Source organism: Drosophila mojavensis, unplaced genomic scaffold (assembly GCF_018153725.1).
Source record: "Drosophila mojavensis isolate 15081-1352.22 unplaced genomic scaffold, ASM1815372v1 contig_74, whole genome shotgun sequence".
In the NCBI taxonomy this organism is placed as follows: domain Eukaryota; kingdom Metazoa; phylum Arthropoda; class Insecta; order Diptera; family Drosophilidae; genus Drosophila; species Drosophila mojavensis.
In genome coordinates this window covers 20,755,851-20,760,175 of record NW_025318899.1, presented here as the reverse complement: position 1 = coordinate 20,760,175, position 4,325 = coordinate 20,755,851, and positions in this window count along the sequence as shown.

The following is a 4,325-nucleotide window of genomic DNA, read 5'->3' as shown; positions in this document are numbered from 1 at the left end:
GGTACTTCCTCTTGATATAAGGAAAACACTAAAATAAGATCTAAATGGAAATTTGAAAAGAAAATGCATGGAATGCAATCGAAATATGCAATTGAAATATATACAAATTTTGCAATATCTTTTTGAAACGTTTAAAGTGCATTTTTCAATTAAATTAAAAATAACGGATACGAGTATTTCGATGGATAATAAATTATATAATATAAATTAATATAATTATTTTTATATTAAGGCTATAATGATTCTCTGAAATAATGCAATATTTCAGAGATCTTTATTTAAATAAGTTTGTGCAATTATAAAGTATAAGAATTAACAAGTTTGTGAATTCCAAAATGTATATTAGTATAGATCATCAATCTAAGAGATTTGGCTGGATTTTTTAGATGTCTTAAAACTATAAAATCTAAAATTTTTCTATTCCTGGTATTTATTATTATATTTAATTTTAATTTTCTTGCTTTCATTTTTTAATCGTATTTTAATTAATATTACTTATTAATTTAGACTGATAAAAATAAAAATATTGATAGTTTATATGTTACATTTATATTTTTATATTTACATAGAAAACAAAATTTGATAAATTAATAAAAACATTTGAGGAAATACGAAAATGCGATTTTCTTTGCTAGTATTCAAAAACATGATTGTTAAAATGATATTATTTCTATTTTAATGACACTCTTGACATATTGTTAATAGTGGCAGAAAACGAGGAAATTTGCATTATTTGACACAATTTTGGTTTTAGTCTTGGTCTAAATTTAGCTAGTCTAAACTTATTTTAACGTGGTCAATTAATAAAACTAAATTTGTTGTCTTTTGATTTGAAGACGCAAAATTTGTTGGACGCCAAATGGGTAAACAAAAACAATCGCCCCCACCCCCACCCGCACCCCTCCACCCCAACACCGCCACACATAATAAGCGTGCATTGAATTGGGTTGGGGCACGAGGCACGGGGCACGGGCAAAGGCCCAGCTGCTGTTTAGCGCCCCCCGGCAATGGGCGTATTTAGCCAAATCGCAGACAAAATGAACGAAATTATTTTGGGGCTATTTTCAATTTATGCCCCAACTAAATTCTCCTCCTGTTGTTATTTTCGTACTTAAATAAAGCGCAATTTCTGCTGATTCTTCGTCTCCCTCTCTCTCATTCCCTCTCTGTCTCTCTCACTTTGTTGTTGCTTTAGTTTATCAGCAGTTGAAATTTAATAGATTTGGCACACTTTCAGCGTTGTGTTGACGGAGTGTAGGACAATGCGAAAAAGTTAGTGCGAAACACGAATAGTTTACTCATTTAAAACTAGAAGAAAATCTGAAAAAATGAAATCATAATATACTTTGGATAATAGGAAATAAATTTTGATTGAAGGCATTTTTACTAACATTTCTTTGCTGGTGTACCTTGTACTTACGAGCAAATCTGCGAGTGCAAAGCAATAAGAATTTTAAGCTCTACACCTTACATAAAAAGTTAGTCATATAACGGGAAAAGTTGCTGCGAGAGGGAAAGATTTTTCCACTAACATTTCATTGCTAGGGTTGCTTGTACTTTCATGTACCCGTGACAAAATGTTAATGCAAAGCAATAAAAACTTCAGGGATCACAACTCTTGCAAAAAAAGTTTGTCATATATAAAATTTAACTTAATGTTTTTCAAAAATAACGCTAAATTATAATAATTAAATAAATGATAACTAACATTTCTTTGCTGGCGTTCAGCGAGCTTACAGCCAAAACCAAATTTTGCATAAATAAATTAAAGGGAAAATAAGAATAATATCAAATGAATGTACATATATATGTATATACAAGTAAACAAAAACACATTCTGATTTTTGGAAAATAAACAACACGATGTGAATGAGCAAATGAATCAATGAATGACTGAAGAGTAGAAATTTTGAATGCAAATTGCGTATAACAATAAAAAATACAAAAATAAAATAAGGGGGGATTATGTATAACAATTCTTTTTGTTTTGATCATTATTCCATTTCGCTGTTCTATCACCATATCTGCATAACTGTAAATAGTTTTGATTCATAGAAACTTTGTCAGTATCAAAGAATCACTTTATAACATCACTGTTTAACTCCCTTCCTCTCTTAAACACACTGTATAACAAATCTCAATTGTCATAAAACATCAGCTATCCAGAATATAATTTAGATGAAAGATATGACATACACACAGATACAAGATAGAGGAAATATGGGTGGAATATATATGATATTTTAATTAAATCATATCATGCCAAGAACACAAAATATTTTCATATCAGAGTAAAGAAAAATATTATATTATAATAGGAATGTGAATGAAATGAAGTTGAAAATGTTAATTCGCTAAAAATACTTGGCAGACTAAACAATAGTTAGTCAACTGAGGAATTTATATAATCGCTCCAAAAATATATACATATATGTATATGTATATTTATAAGATGATAAGTTATTATTATAATTTCATAAATATATTCACTAGATTTAGGGCGTATATCTCGCACGTGTCAAGCGTAAAAAAAACACTACGCATAATATTAAAAAAAAGGTAACCTTAAATCAAACTTCTATTTTTGGGGTCTCTCAATAGAAGCCGGCGCCACTCTAATGGGCCATTTTATTTGGTGTTGTTTAAAGCAAAAAGAGGAAGAAAACGAGGTAAAAAGCTCACTGCTTAAATATGGCTAATTAAAAGCAAACAAAGTTCAAATGCAAATGAGCAGAAGAAATCGCGATATAGTAAATTCATGCACAGGTAATAAAACACAATTTATGATATGACAAATACGAGTCTTGTACAATATTATTATTATTATGATACGGAGTGGGCCGTGGCGACGTTTTCAAAAATCGCGACTGGGCGTGTTTCTTCGTTCGCAGCGACTTTGAAAGCGATTTTGAAATCGCGTTCAAAACGAAATCGGCAAAAAGGAGAAAAACAAAAGCAATAGCAAATACAAAACACAAATCGAATTCAAATTCAAATTCCAGCGGCGTGTGCGTTGCGTTTTGTTTACAAATAGAACTCCATAGGATTGGAGGTTGCCAAAGCCATAGGCATAGGCGTTGGTGAGAGACGGCAGGAGGGATGGAAAGGGCAAGCGGTTCACTAATAGCGGTATGGGCCATATTGTATGGATACAACATATAGTTACACACTTCTGTAATGCATGATTATATGGCTCTGTGATAAGGGTATGTCGAGAGCGTATTAGCATCAATGTGAAGTATGTAACATATGCACATTAATACTGTATATCATATTCTATATTCGTATACTGAACTCAACTGAACTGCCTTTGAAGATCGCTTGGAATAGTTGACGCTCGCATTGCAGGGTACTTGGCTCTCGACTATGCTCAGCTTAGTCACATTTGCCTGTTGTTTGTAAGCTTGTGTATGCATATTAGATGAAATTATAAACAAAACATAAAGCGACGCAATATGCGCGCCCGTTAAATTCGTCACGCCCGGCAGAGGCGAATGTGTGTAAAGGCATAGAGCGACCGAGTGGGAGAACGAGACCAAAGATGAAGGGCAAAGCAAAGAGTAGGTAAGGGGCTACCCGGCTGTCAGTTATGGCTGTTCGTTTTTTTTTTTCGCCTTGCGCGCCTGCAAACAGATCGCGCTGTCTGTCCGTCTGCCTGTCTGTCTGTCTATCTGTCTGTTTGCCTCTCTTTTGCTTCTGCTTTTTCTTCTATTCGCGGCTATTGTTTTTGTTGTTGCTGTCATGCCCAAAGCTGGGGGTCGACCTATTCAATATGCTGACACACGCGCCAACACCTCCTACGCGCTGGCAGCGCAGTCGGCGTCGCAGTCGACTGTTAGCGGCCCACTTGATGAGTGCTCGTCCATTGTTTCTCGCGCCGCTGGCATCACACAACGATCTGTTAAAGCTTGCCAATGGGTCGACAAAAGTGCCAAAGCTCTACATAGAGACATACATATACATATGCATATGTGTGCATGTATGTACATCCAAAGCTTTACAAACTCTGACAGCCCCGCAAGCACTCGTCCGACGCATGATACAATAAAAACAACAACAACAATCGTCGGCACTAGCATTCAATTTGAAATGAATTGGAAATTGGAATGGGAATAGAAATGTTAATTGGAATGGGTACTTAGCAGCTGCAGCAGAAGCAACAGCAAGTGAGAGCGAGCGGGACAACAGTAACTAATAATGCAATTTGTCTGTATGGGGAGTTTCGTTTATGCATACGTTGGAAAATAAAAAGTTGTATTTTCTATATATGGTAGGGAAAGCCTATTTAATAAGCTTACTTATAAGTCGTATTCTATTTTATATTT